This window comes from Pelodiscus sinensis, chromosome 1, assembly GCF_052426305.1.
Source record: "Pelodiscus sinensis isolate ZL-2025 chromosome 1, ASM5242630v1, whole genome shotgun sequence".
NCBI classification, from domain to species: Eukaryota; Metazoa; Chordata; order Testudines; family Trionychidae; genus Pelodiscus; species Pelodiscus sinensis.
In genome coordinates, this window is record NC_143052.1 from 54,407,720 (window position 1) to 54,423,596 (window position 15,877).

The following is a 15,877-nucleotide window of genomic DNA, read 5'->3' on the forward strand; positions in this document are numbered from 1 at the left end:
TGTCCTATTCTACAGTTACACAACATTATTATAATGGCATTATTAAAAAGGCATGGTCCTTTTTTTGAGAAAATAATAATTTAGTAACAACATGGCACTAATAATAATAATAATTTAGTAACTACTTAGCACTTTCATCATGTCTTATAGCTGAAGAACTCCAAGTGGTTTACAAACATTAGTCATTTCAACTGAGCCTTACAACAACCTTGTTAGGAATATGAGTGTTATCATACTTATACAGATTGGTAAACTGAGTCAGGAGGTTACTTAACTTGCTGATAGCCACACACAAGTCCCACTGCATGGCTTTGCTCCAGCCATTGGACAAATCACTATCGTCTTTTCTCAGCAAAAAAGAATGAGAGCTTGCAAACTGTTCATAGTTATAACTAGTCAATGTAGGAGCAGTTATTTTATTGCTAAACTGGAGTTGAGGAACACAACAATAAGGGAGATTCTTACATTATCTTTTAATCACACTATTGGCCATGTGGCAAGTATTGTTCTGAGACAGTAGTATTTGCACAGGAGTCCCAGAATATTGAACTAGCAAAGTCAAGTTGTAAAGTTATGGATTGAAAACTGACATTGTCAGACAATACCAAACCAGTTACATTCTCCTAATCTCCTTCACAGGGAGACTATAGAGCTATGACAGGTCTTCCAAAAAAGATCATGAAGATGGTTGCAAGACCTATACTAGTCTAACTTTCATCTCGAATACACATTTAAGCAAGGCTTGTACAGGAAAAGATGATTGATTTGACATTTAAAAAATGACACAAAGTTTTAAAATTAATAAAGTTCTAGGGATCACAAAGACACAAAAACTTTTTATAATTTGTCTTGATCCATCAGAGAAAGGAGGTTTCTTCTCCATTCCTCTCTGGGCAGTTCATCCTTGACAGGATCTCTTAACTCTGCTTTAGAGTCTCCTGGGGGTAGAGACTGGCATCAATTAATTTTAACTGTCCTTTTATGCTGATGGCATATTCATATGCATGTCCCACCAGAGATTTTGGTTTTTATCTAGTTTGGATTATTACTAATTTTGACAATTTTTCTGGTTTGAAAATGAACTATAATACATTTTAAGCCATGTCTCTATATGAACCTGATAACATACTCCTCTAAAAAAATTCCTATTTTATATAAAACAAATCCAGCTTGGGAGACAATGTACCCTCTCTTAATAATAAAAATTTAAGAAATCCTTAGAGAAAAATTGCAGGTGAATATAAATTAGTTCCCAGTTCCTTAATCTAGTATAAAACATAACAAGAAACCAGACACTGCTTATCCTATACATCTTAACATCCCTTTTCAAGTCAATCACAGATTTTGCACTAATCAAGGTGTGTAGAATTTAGCCTTAAATTACACATTATTGCTCTTAGTTTTCTCAAGTACCCAGCACTCCCATTGCCCTCAGTGAGAGCTGTGGGTGCTCAGCAGCTCTATAAATCAGGTTACATTCTTGAACATATCCAAATTAATCATGAAACAACGAAGTAGTCAGCAGCAATATTAACCTCCTGATAACATGTATCAAGATTATCAGGCTGCTCTCCTGGTGAATCTTAGCACAGGTGCATTTAGTCATTAGAAAATTGTTGTTGTTACTTCAGAGCTCGTCAGTGTTCCACGTCCTTGATCACCTGACTAAATCTGAGGTAACAAAACACACATTTTTGTATTTTGTCACTTTAATCCATTTTGATGCCAAGGTAACAAGCAGCTCAGAAACACCGTAGATGAAAAGGAGTTTAAAATGCTTTCACTTGTTCATACATGGGCTATGAATATTTCATCAGCCAGTTTAGAGTGTCTTTAAATCTCAGAAAACATAGGAAAACTTATTTTGGATAAGTGAGAAACAATTTGAGCTGTTGAAGTCACATTGAAACTTTCTGGATCCATAAAAGTTAATTTTGCGCCCTCCCCCCAGCCTAATTTCAGGCATGTCAGCCCTTCCTACAGCATCGAGGACCGGAGCTATTAAAATAAGACGTGAAAAAACTGATCATTTAGCACTCTTGTTCCCTCCAAAAGCAGAACAAACTGAAATTTTGTATGAACATTGTTTCAAAAGATGAAATTTGATTTTTTAACTCCCTAAAATAGTCAGATAAACATCTGAACCTTCACTCATTTATCCGCACCAAAACATCCTTACTATTAAGACTCTTAAGCCTTTATTTCTTCCCCATATAAATAAGTTTTCCTCCACTCATGTGAGCACAGGTCACCTGTGCACATGGATCACCTCTCTCTCCCACATGAAAACCATGCCCTTAGCACCATCTCAGGCTAGGTCTACACTATAGCCTTTTTTTGGAAAAAGCTACGCAAAATGCACTCCACAATTTGCATAGCTTTTTCCAATTGCTTTTCCGGAAGAGGCTTTTCCGCCATTTGGCCCCGTCTAGATGGGGCTAAATGGTGGAAAAACTTCCTCTTTCGGAGAAGCCCTTATTCCTTGTAGAATGAAGTATACAGGGCTCCCTGAAAGAGCATATTTGCTCTTCCTTTAAAAAAAAAAAAAAAAAGCGGAAGAGCAAACGCATACCCTGGATACAGCAGAGTATCCTGAAACCCCCCCGCAGTCTAGACATCCCCTCAGAGTCATACCTGGCTCTGCATGAGTCTAGGAATGTACATATGAGGAGAGGAATCCCAATCCTTGCCTGCCTATTGTCTCATCAGAAAGGGTCACTGTTTTCTTAATGATTGTTAGATAAGGTAATATTAACTGTTACCTTATCTCGCAGGAGGTCATGAGTCCTGGCTTCACAGCCTGAGGGGGTCTGTGGTAGTACAGTAAGCAGGCCTATGTTACGTAGCAGAGGATCATGAATACATACTGAGAAAAATTACAACTGGGAAGAACTTCCACTTGTACTTTCTGAAGCTGGTGACGGAGAAATTGATGGAAATATTATTTAAAATGTTTTCAAATGTATTTGTACCATATGATATGTTAAGCATTTACCTTATGTAGTGATGATTCCTAAATCTTAATTAATACAACTAAAGGCAAATAAAATGTTTGCAATGATCTGAGTTTTACGCCTGCTATTAGAAAGCACAGATATTTTTGGAGTTTTATAAACATTAATTCTGATAAATAATTTGTGAAATTAAGGTATAGTGTAAAGGAAAAAATGAAGAAAGATGGGCAAAGCAAATGAGGAGAAGGAAAAACAATAAAAATGAATACACATTCATTATGTATTCATTAATACGTAATGTATATATTAATTACATTCATTAGAATAGCCCCACTCTATGCTGTTTTCTCAATGTTGCTCTCATAAATTGCCTTTAAACACTGTTTCTTGATCTTTCCTGTACTTTCTACATGCAGATATGGAGACAAGCAAATCATTTTAAACACATTAATTTCATAACTGTCTAATGGAAGAAGCACCAGCATTTCTGAGTTCATTTCTTTCTAAAATATAAAATTTACATTAAATATGGAAATACAGGCATCTTTCCTCCTCCCCTGCATCCACTGAATAGTGAATTATTGGAGTTAACACAGGCTTGGTCTCAAAAGGACTGACCTTGGGATCATTAAATGTTTGGAGTGTGTAGTTCACATTTTGTACGAGGAATATTGATACTGTAGAGAGTGCTGCCTGATTATTTTGTGTTTGTTCTCTCTTTTAAAAATACACGGACATTAGGAAGAGAGGCTGAACTAGATAGTCCAAACCCTGGATTTGCAAAAGATGTATGTGACAATCAAACCAATATGACATTCTAATGTCTTAATTCCAGGATCCATAGGAACCTTGAGATACCTGTTTTGTCATGCCTCCTTTGTTTTTACCATTTTCTTGTTTTCAAACTTTTACTGTGCTTGACAAGAGGAAAACAATGGCAAAACAGTACTTGGATGCATGTGTTCTCATACATTTATATCTATTCTTTAATTTCCCTTTTAATGTTTTCAGTTTTTAGTTTTATATTTTTCTTTAATTTTTTTTTCTGTCAGCATCTTGTTAAAATGCATAATGTAATTGTAATTCTCTTCACACATTCCTCCGGCTGCTTGCCTAGACTCTGGCTGACCACATTTTGGTGGCAATGGTATTTAAATTTAATTTCAAAGGCTTTAATCCAAGGATTTAAGTAAAGTACCTGAAAATCCTACTCAACATATTCACACATCTCGCCCCCCCCGTTTTATTTCTACACATGCTGGATCTCTGATTTATGCTTTTGAACACATTTCACTTATTTTTTCTTTATGAATGGATGGGCAAACATGGGCATTTTAATTGTTAAAGTTACAAAGCAATGATGGTTTTCTGCACCCTGTATAATTTAGTATTAGGTAATGCAATATGAACAATGCGGACGTACAACAGAAAGGAACTAGTCCAATCTCAGGCAATTATCAGATTGACAAAAAATGATGTTTAGAAGTTGAATTCTTGCCTCTTACTCAGTGGTTTGTCTTTGATTTTGCTAAGAGTATACAAGCTGATGGTCTTTTTTATTTTTAAGCAAAATAAGTGCTTGTAAACCCTTATGTTTATTCACTGAATAGGTGATGCATATTCAGGGCAATGCCTGCCAACGGGCATCATCCCTGTTCTGAAAGGAACACCTCTAATGTTGGGAAGGTAATTCATTTTCCACATCATTTCAGTCGCTGGAGTGTCATCTGAAAGTTATACTAAGGGTTCCATTTAATGACAGTCATTGTGGTGGTTTTATAATATGGACACTAGTGCACATGGAAAAGGACTGAGACTGCCAACTCATTTCATGTATCACGTACTAATTCCCCAGATAGACCAGCAAGGACATTACTCACCCAGGGCAAAGTTCTCAGTGGGGACCTAGAGAAGAAAGATTCCAAATTCCTTTACTGATGCTTTAGCTATTCACTTTCCCATATTTGAAAATAATGCATGAAAGGGAGACCAGCACTGCCTATTTTAACACTGTTTTTAACAAATGACATGCCAGATTATGGGTCCCACCAAAGCAGCACTCAGTACAGCTCAGGAAGATGTGTGTAAAGGCAGATTTAAGACACTTTCATGAGTCCTGCTTTCTTGTATCCAGTCTATTTCCTGAGCTCAACTAAGAACAGCTTCAGTTAGAGAGGTTTTTTTTATATCCCAAAGCATCAGACTTTACATCCCTTAATGTGTTCGTATCTCCTCCAATGTCACTATGGGTGAGCTCATTAGCCATATAACTCATCCCTTTTTTTGGATCCTCTCTTGTTATAAAAGATATGATATGGCAATGAGTTCCAGAAGTAACTAGATTTTTCAAAGTGAAAATACAGGTAGTATAAGGGAGGGATATGATGGGAAATTTCACCAGTTGGCTGGGAAACAGAAAGAAAAAGTTACCACGTGAGGATTACCTCTTCCACTAACACTAACCCTTCCACTAACGTGACCAGGAACAGCTAACAGGAGAGTTTGGAGAGGGAGTTCTCCAGGTAAAAGAGGAGTAAAAATGGGACTCTTGTGGTAAGTGGCTGTCTGGAGTGTGTGTTTGTGTGTGGGGGAGTTATTTGCAGTGTGCTGAGCTTGTGTTTGTCTGTTTGGTTTGTTTGTTTGAAGGAGCTTCTAAAAGGTTTGAAATCTAGAAGCCTCTGTTAATTGGCTGAGCCTCAGTCAGGGGGAGGGGCTACCAGAGCTATATAAGCCTGTGACTCAGCGACCAGGGAGAGCGCAACCAGGAACAGCTAACAGGAGAGTTTGGAGAGGGAGTTTAGAGGGCACTAGTGACTTCTGTCCTTCTTTAAAACCTAACTCTTAGAATAATCTATACTCCAGAAGTTTAAAAAGAATCCCAGTTTATACTTAAACTTATTCATTACAAACATGGAGACAGAAGCCCAGCAGCAGAGTGGGGGCTATCCTGTTTATTGCGTCGAGTGTAACATGTATGATTACCTGCCCTGTGGGCAGGTGGCGTATGTGTGTAGCCATTGCAAGGAGCTCCTGACCCTCAGAGACCGAGTTCGGGCTTTGGAGGACAGGGTGGCTGAACTGGAGGAGCTAAGGGAGGTAGAGAGCTATGTTGATGAGACTTTCCGGGACACTGTAGTACTGTCCCACCTCCAGTCTGAGAGCCCCAGTGTCCTTAAGGAGGATGAAAGTCTCAAGGGAACAGAGCATTTAATGGGAGCAGAGGGAAACCATCCCATAGTTAGGACCCTCCTCCCAGAGGATGTTGCGGTATCTTCTCGCACCGAGGATACCTCTGATGGGGAGGGAATGCCAGTTAGGAAGAGGCAGGTGTTAGTAGTGGGTGATTCGATCATTAGAAACATAGATAGTTGGGTTTGTGATGACCAGGAGAACCGTATGGTCACTTGCCTGCCTGGTGCGAAGGTTGCGGATCTCTTGAGGCATTTAGATAGACTTATGTGTAGTGCTGGGGAGGAGCCGGTGGTCGTGGTACATGTAGGTACCAATGACATAGGGAAGGGTAGGAGAGATGTCCTGGAGGCCAAATTTAGGCTGCTAGGAAAGAGACTGAAATCCAGGACCTCTATGGTGGCGTTCTCAGAAGTGTTTCCAGTTCCACGCGCAGGGCCAGGTAGGCAGGCAGAGCTTCAGAGTCTCAATGCGTGGATGAGACGATAGTGTAGGGAAGAGGGGTTTAGATTTATTAGGAACTGGGGACACTTTTGGGAGAGGAGGAGCCTATACAGGAAGGATGGACTCCACCTAAACCAGGGTGGAACCAGACTGCTGGCACTAAACATTAAAAAGGCCGTAGAGCAGTTTTTAAACTAAGAGATGGGGGAAAGCCGATTGGTGCGGAGATGCACGTAAATCGGAGAGAGACTTCTCTTAGAGGAGAATCCACTGATAGAGATTCTCTAAGCTGTAGTCGGAAAGAGAGGAGGGGAGAGGGCAAACCATGGCCAGAGCTGACAAACAACCGCATACAAAGGAATCCAATGCATCAGGGAAGGGCAGACAAATAACCAGTGGCAAATTTTTAAAGTGCTTGTACACAAATGCTAGGAGTCTGACTAATAAGATGGGTGAACTAGAGTACCTCGTATTAAATGAGGAGATAGACATAATAGGCATCACTGAAACCTGGTGGAATGAGGAAAATCTGTGGGACACAATCATACCGAGATATAAAATATATAGAAAGGATAGAGCAGGCCGGGTGGGTGGCGGAGTGGCACTGTATGTGAAAGATAATGTAGAATCAAATGAAATAAAAATATTAAGTGAATCAACATGTTCAATAGAATCGCTATGGATAGTAATTCCATGCTCCAATAATAAGAAATTAGCAGTAGGGATATATTACCGACCACCTGACCAGGACAGCGATACTGACATAGAAATGCTGAGGGAGATTAGAGAGGCTACCAAAATAAAGAACTCTATAGTAATGGGGGATTTTAATTACCCCCATATTAACTGGATACATGTCACCTCAGGAAGAGAAGCGGAGATAACATTTCTCAACGGCTTAAATGACTGCTTCTTGGAGCAGCTAGTGCAGGAACCCACAAGAGGAGAGGCAATTCTCAATTTAGTCCTGAGTGGCGTGCAGGATCAGGTCCAGGAGATAACCGTTACAGGACCGCTTGGGAATAGTGACCATAATATAATAACATTCAACATTCCTGTGGTGGGAAGAACAGTCCAGCACCCTGGCATTTAATTTCAAAAAGGGGAATTAAACAAAAATGAGGAGGTTAGTTAAACAGAAATTAAAAGGCACAGTGACTAGAGCCAAATCCCTGAAAGCTGCATGGAAACTTTTTAAAGACACCATAATAGAGCCCCAACTTAAATGTAGACCCCAAATTAAAAAACATAGCAAGAGACCTAAAAAAGAGTCACCGTGGCTTAACCACCATGTAAAAGAAGCAGCGAGGGACAAAAAGGTATCTTTTAAGAAGTGGAAGTCCAATCCTAGTGACATAAATAGAAAGGAACATAAACACTGTCAAATCAAGTGTAAACATGTAATAAGAAAAGCAAAAAAAAGATTTTGAGGAACAGCTAGCCAAAAACTCAAAAAGAAATAACAAAATGTTTTTTAAGTACTTTAGAAGCAGGAAGCCTGCTAAAAAACCTGTGGGTCCCCTAGATGATCGAGTTATAAAAGGAGCAATCAAGGACGATAAAGCCATTGCGGAGAAACTAAATGATTTCTTTGCTTCAGTCTTCACGGCTGAGGACGTTGGGGAGATTCCTGAATCTGCACCGTCCTTTGTGGGTGATGAATCTGAGGAACTGTCCCGGACTGAAGTGTCATTAGAGGAGGTTTTGGAACAAATAGAAAAACTTAATGTTAACAAATCTCCGGGACCGGATGGCATTCATCCAAGGGTTCTAAAAGAACTTAAATGGGAAATTGCTGAGCTATTATCTGGTTTGTAACCTATTCTTTAAATTGGCTTCCGTACCTAATGACTGGAAGGTAGCCAACGTGACACCAATATTTTAAAAGGGGTCTAGAGGCGATCCTGGCAATTACAGACCGGTAAGTCTAACTTCAGTACCGGGCAAATTAGTCGAAACAATAGTAAAGAATAAAATTGTGAAGCATGTAGAAGAACATAATTTGTTGGACAAAAGTCAACATGGCTTCTATAAAGGGAAATCCTGTCTTACTAATCTGTTAGAGTTCTTTGAAGGGGTTAACAAACATGCGGACAAGGGGGATCCAGTAGATATAGTATACTTGGATTTTTAGAAAGCCTTTGACAAGGTCCCTCACCAAAGGCTCTTGTGTAAATTACATGGCCATGGGATAAGAGGGAAGGTCCTTTCTTGGATTGAGAACTGGTTAAAAGGCAGGAAAAAAAGGGTAGGAATAAATGATAAATTTTCAGATTGGAGAGGGGTAACTAGTGGTGTACCCCAAGGATCAGTCCTGGGACCAATCCTTTTCAACTTATTCATAAATGATCTGGAGAAAGGGGTAAGCAGTGAGGTAGTAAAGTTTGCAGATGATACCAAACTGTTTAGGATAGTCAAGACAGAAGCAGACTGTGAGGGACTCCAAGAAGATCTCACCAAACTGAGTTATTGGGCAACAAAATGGCAAATGAAATTTAATGTGGATAAGTGTAAAGTAATGCACATCGGGAAAAATAACCCCAACTATACGTACAGTATGATGGGGGCTAATTTGGCTACGACAAATCAGGAAAGAGTTCTTGGAGTTATCGTGGACAGTTCTCTGAAAACTTCCACACAGAGTGCAGCGGCGGTCAAAAAGGCAAATAGGATGTTAGGAATTATTAAGAAAAGGATAGAAAATAAGACCCAGAATATCTTACTGCCCCTGTATAAAACTATGGTACGCCCACATCTTGAATACTGTGTACAGATGTGGTCTCCTCACCTCAAAAAAGATATTTTGGCCTTGGAAAGGGTTCAGAAAAGGGCAACTAAAATGATTAGGGGTTTGGAACGGGTCCCATATGAGGAGAGGTTAAAGCGACTGGGACTTTTCAGTTTAGAAAAGAGGAGACTGAGGGGGGATATGATAGAGGTCTATAAAATCATGAGTGGTGTGGAGAGGGCTGATAAAGAAAAGTTATTTATTAGTTCCCATAATAGAAGAACTAGAGGACAACAAATGCAATTAATGGGTAGCAGGTTTAAAACTAATAAAAGAAAGTTCTTCTTCACACAGCATGTAGTCAACCTGTGGAACTCCTTGCCAGAGGAGGCGGTGAAGGCTAGGACTATAATAGAGTTTAAAGAGAAGCTGGATAAATTCATGGAGGTTAGGTCCATAAAAGGCTATTAGCCAGGGGATAAAATAGTGTCCTTGGCCTCTGTTTGTCAGAGGCTGGAGAGGGATGGCAGGAGACAAATCGCTTGATCATTGTCTTCGGTCCACCCTCTCTGGGGCACCTGGTGCTGGCCACTGTCGGTAGACAGGATACTGGGCTAGATGGACCTTTGGTCTGACCCAGTACGGCCGTTCTTATGTTCTTATAACTTTTTAGAATGCAAAAAGTTCACAATAAAATTTTAAGGGCAGGTTAAGAGAACACGGTATTTACCCCTCTTCAGCTTCTTTCCTGTTATCTCCTCGCTGCCAGATTTTCTGTAGCACTCTAACATTTTATATAAATAATGTAGTAACTTCAATTACATATGTGCATATACATTTCATTTTATGGCCAATATATCCTCTCTCAAGCAATGGTGACTACTGACTATGAAACCACATGGTTTGAGGGGGTTTGGGATTGTTTGGGCATCTAGGGGTGCTTGGAGTAGGTGGAAGGCCTGGAGTATCTGTATACATTGTAGAGGAAGGCAGATGCTTTCAGGATATGGAGGGGACTGCTAGTCAAGCTGTGAAATGCTTGGTGCTGTAGGAATTGGGTAGGAGCTGTGATGTCTGGCAGTGCTGGAACAGGTAGGTGGCTGATGTTTGTTTGAGATCTGAGACTAACGAGAGGAGCCTGGGTTCAATATCAAGTCCCCTCATTTTCTGTCCCTGCCAGGTAGCTGGAAACCCATTGCTGCCATCTCTTTCTGCATGTCTTCCTGGCTGTACCTTCTCATGAAGTCAGCTGAGCTAAAATCCAGCTGGGCTACAAGAATGCATTTACAGGGCTAACAAATGTGTGTGCCATATGCATAATGTGAGGTTCTGCAACCCTGTTTTTATCCAGTCCTGGCCCCTCTGCTCCTTTTTTCGTCTTTCCCACTCCCCTGTCATGTAGCAATGGCAAATCACCACAGAAAGAGTGACTCGCCATGAAACACAGAACAAGGAACTTCATAGGAGCAAAGAAATATATATTATCCTGAAAACTTTTGTTTTTCTTTTTCAACCCAGGGCTTTTCTGTAACTTCCCACTATCTGCTCCTCCCGGGTAGCTGTCTAAAAATGTAAAGTAAAAGTACACATATCTAATCTGCTCTTCCAATTCAGCTTCTTACCATCTTAGCTGCCCTTTTTTCCCCAACCATCATTCATTCACTTACATCTCTTTCAGAAATTCATTGGGTTCCTTCCTCTACTTGCAACTTTCTCCCCTCTTTTTATCTAGAAATGGGTGATGGGAGGGATCACATGAGGATTATCTGTTGTGTTCCCTCCCTCTGGGGGGTATTGGCCACTGTCGGCAGACAGGATACTGGGCTAGATGGACCATTGGTCTGACCCATATGGCTGTTACATTCTTATGTTCTCCCCAGTTTCACCACATTCCATCCTAAGTCGATCCTAACGTGACTCCCCCCTTTTTGTTCAGAATGCCTTTCCTCAGTTTCTGCTAGTTTGCTCTTTCCTTGGTTCAGAACCTGTTTAACCCTGCTCCACCCACTGTTGCTCCAGCTCCCCCAAAAGTTCCTGGTGAGAGTCAGATAAGAAGCACTCAGTGAAGACTCCAGGGTCTGAAGAAGCTTCAGCCCCAACAAAAGTCTCCTGGGAAGGATATGACTTTGGGCAGGTCATTTAGTATTGTATTCATAATTTCTAAATTTGTAAAATGAGGATAATAGCACAAACAGGCCCACCTATGGGGCAGGGGGCAAAAGGAACAGTTGCCCTGGGGCCCAGTATTTCAAAGTGGCTTAGAGCTTCCCATCCTTTTAAATGGCTGCCAGAGGGTTGGGTTGTGTTCAACTCTTAAAACTGGGGGCACCACACTCCAGGTCGCACAGCAGGCTGCTTTCCCCAGCCCTGCCCCTTCTGGGAGCATGAAGCTGCCCCCTCCCACCTTGTCCAGGGGCCTGCGGAGGCTGTCGGCTCCCCCTGTGCACGTACCTGCTTCACAGTGTGTTTTGAAGATAACTACATTATCAGTTGTGTGGTGTTCAGATTCATTGGTAATGGGGATTGCGTAAGTATATGATAGAGGAAAATTGTGACAGCTGGCAGTATGCATCCCAGTTACTTAACATAGGCCCAGATCATCAGTTATTTCAATGGAAGTTAAGAATCTGAATAACTTTGAGGATCTGGTCCATATTGCCTATGGGTTGGCTTAGCCCCACCAACTTTAAATTACCAGCTGCCTCAGACAATTCTTCTGTGAAATAGGTAGATGGAACTATCCTGATCTGACATGTGCAGCAGCAAATAAGTAGATGGAAATATCCTGGTTTGACATGTGCAGCAGCAAAAACTAGTTGTGTAAAGTGCCTACAATCACCTAAACTGTGGCAAAACCATGGCTAAAATCCAGATTTTATTTACGTTTTAAGAATTGCTGTGATTTGCCCTGTTGATGTAAGTTGATTTCTGACACATTTCATGCCAGGTTGCTCTTTCCTTGCTGCAGCCCCCTCTTTGATCCCAGATGATTTAGGGGTTGAAAAACAGGGTACTTATTCTGGGTTCTGAATTCCAGGAGATGCTGAACTGGACTTCTCTCCTCCTCCCAACTGGCCAGTCATTCTTGCTTTCTACTATTTGCCAGTCTTTTGCTTTGGCTACCCTCCTGGAGAGGTGCACTGCAAATGTTTTCTATGCTGGCCAGTAAAATGGATACCAAGCTTAATTAAGTAGGAAATATATCATGCCTATGTGCATCAATGAACAGTGTAAATAACAATCATTCTCACTGTGTAAACTTCCTTCCTAAAAAGCTGTTGTTTGGAAGAGTCTCCTGCTTGCACTGATGAATGGATATATTTGTTCAGCCTTCAGAAAGCAATTGTGAGGCTTCAGACTATTTTATACCTGCCCATTTTTAGGGACCCTGTCTTAAGTTCTGAAAGTGCTCCAATGATAGCATGTGGCTCAGAGAAATTGTTTGCGAAGATTAAAATGTGGATGAGAAAAAAGACACTTTGAGATGCTTCTCAATAACAATATGAACACACATAAAAATTATATTTGTTCTGAAATCTTATGACATGCCATCCTCTAAGACTCTTGATGATAAAAAAAAGTGTTAATAGTAAATAATCCCAGTCCACTGACTAGTGTGTTATTTTAGTTACATCGATGCAGCTGACGGTGGAATCTGGCCCAGTTTCTGTGATGTATATTCTATCAATATCCTCATTTAATATTAAACATTTGAATTCACCCATCCAGGTATTCGGATTTATTTTATTTGTACAGAAGCACTTATAAGATTTGTCAATATTTTGTCTGCCTTCATTTGATATAATACAATTAGACTCTTTTTTATATGACTGTTTCTCTTCAGTTCCTACCTGTATTTTATCAACTTCTTTCTTCTCCCCTTTATTAGGATATCAAGCATCTCTTTCAATGAATCCTCCCTTAATAAGAACCTGTTGACGTCCCCCGCCCCCACAACCTTAGTTTAAAAATTATCCTACAATCAGCAATCTGATTTCATTTTTGAGTGGCATCCATGCTTCCTCTGTAGGCTCAATCATTCCCAAAAGGTGACCCAGTTCCTAAGAAACCTAAATTCCTCCTCCAAACACCATTGTCTCATCCACACAAGGGGTGCGTCTAGATTGGAAAGATTTTGTGCAAAAACGGCCACTTTTGCACAAAAACTTGCCAGCTGTCTACACTGGCCGCTTGAATTTGCTCAAGAGCACTGACTTTGTAATATACGGAAACAGAATCAGTGCTTCTTGTGCAAATACTTTCACGCTCCCACTCGGGAAAATGCCCTCTTGCGCAAGAATACTTGCGCAAGAGGGCCAGTGTAGACAGGGAAGAACTATTTTGCGCAAAAAAGCCCTGATGGCTAAAATGGCGATTGGGGCTTTCTTACACAAAATCGTGTCTAGACTGGCCACGGATGCTTTTGCGCAAAAGCATCCGTGCCAATCTAGACGCGCTTTTGCGGAAATACTTTTAACGGAAAAACTTTTCCGTTAAAAGTATTTCCGCAAAATCATGCCAGTCTAGACACAGCCATAGAGTTCTGCCTGACTAACTGGCCTTCCATGTGGAACTGGAAGCATTTCAGAGAATGTTACCATGGAGGTCCTGGACTTTAATTTCTTGCTTAGCAGCCTAAATTTGGAGTCTAGGACCTTTGTCCTATCTTTCCCTATGTCATTGGTTCCTGCGTGTACCATGACCACTGGCTCCTTCCAAGCATGCCAAATATGTCTGTCTAGATGCCTTAAGAGGTCCATCACCTTACACCACATAGTTTTCAAAATACAATTTATCTTGAAATGTTTCCATTTGATTGGTTGCCTTCCTTGGAAACAGTTGTATGTTTTACATTTAGGACATATCTGAGGCAAGAGCTATCTGCAAACAGAGCCCTTACTTTTATATTGCTTACCCAGCCCCTTCCACATCTTTCTGGTAACCTTGGGTTTCATGCTCTTCTACACTACAAGTTGAACCTCTCTAGTCCCAGACTCTGTTGTCTGGAAACATCCATCATCTGGAATGATTTTACTTAGCTGGATGTTCACTTCTCATGAGTGTGGCCAAGTTTTGCGGTCCCATAAAGTTTGTTTACAGCCACCAGTCCTAGCTCTGTGATGTTATTTAGCTCTAATTTCCTCCTAAATGTCCTCTAACAGTATAGTAAGCAGTGGACATTTTGGTAATGCTGCTAGACAATATTGACCTCCCATGGTCCAGAAAATTCTCTCATTTGGAACTGGTTAGGTCCCAAGGGTGCCAGACTAGAGAGGTTCAGCCTGTACCAAAAAACTCCCACTGACATAGTGTTTCCCTTGGAGCCTCTCCTCAAAGTGTGTGTGTGTCTGTGCATGAAACATGAAAAGTTAATGCTCAAGATGAGCATTTTGCAGCAACCTGAGTTCCAGTAGGACACAAACTCCATGTCAGAGAAAACAAGGAGCTTGTTAAATATTTATGGAATTACGAGAGGAGTGAATATGATATGAGGCACATCTGTTAACAAATGATTCATAGCTCTTGAAACTGGAACTAAGGATCATGAGTGAAGAGAGATATTGTAGCGTGATATTTATTAGCCATTATCTTGCTATGGTGAGCTCTCTGGAAGTAACAAGTCCAAATGCTGAGGCCTCACAAGTTTGAACTGGGTTGTAATGAGAACTCCTTTGTGAGGCAAACTTAGCAAAATATTGATTGTAATGGGCAACAATTAACATGGTGCACTGCTCATGGATTTTGCCTTACGAGATAGGGACCAGTAAGACTGGATCCTATTCTAGAACCTCCAAAATCTTCATAGCATAATCTCAGACCAGTGTCTGGGAGATGTTTCTAAGTACTCACATGGTGGTACTTCTCAGCATGAGTAACTTGCTGCATGTATGTTTGTTTTTCTTTATAATGATGTATGGAAGTTGAGTTTTATAAATTAGTTAACACTTCAATGGGAGATCATTGAATATTATGTTTTATACAAGCCAGTTCTTATTTGTTGTCTTAAAGTCCTTAACCCTCAGAAAAGAATAGGAAGGATAATTTGGAATGAATCTACTTGGAACACCAATGCACTGAAATACTATTAAGGGATGCAACTTGCGAGCTGCATTAAGAAACAAAGGCGGGTACTTTAAAAAAAATGGATGCCTCAATCTAAATGATTAAACTTTCATTTACACACCTTAATAACTCTCCTGGTTTTCAAAAGGGCTGCAATGTATGTTTGGTTGCATCACCTCTTCACTTGCAATTGACTCCCACAAAACCTACTTCATAGTTTTTATTTTGTCCACCTCTGAGACTTGAGGCCACCCAGCCTACTTTAAGCTCTGAGTAAGATTAATGTCCAGACTTTCACATATTTAGATTTTAAAATGGTCATATTCTTTATACATGTGTGACCATTTATGGGAGATCTACAACTAACTCCATTTCATTGGTGGCATTTTTTGGCCTAGTGCATTGGTACTACTTTCAATTGCAGCTTTTCTACAATTCCATTTTTCACAATCCAGTCTGAAATAACCTATACTGAGGACAACAGTCCCAAGAGCTGCAC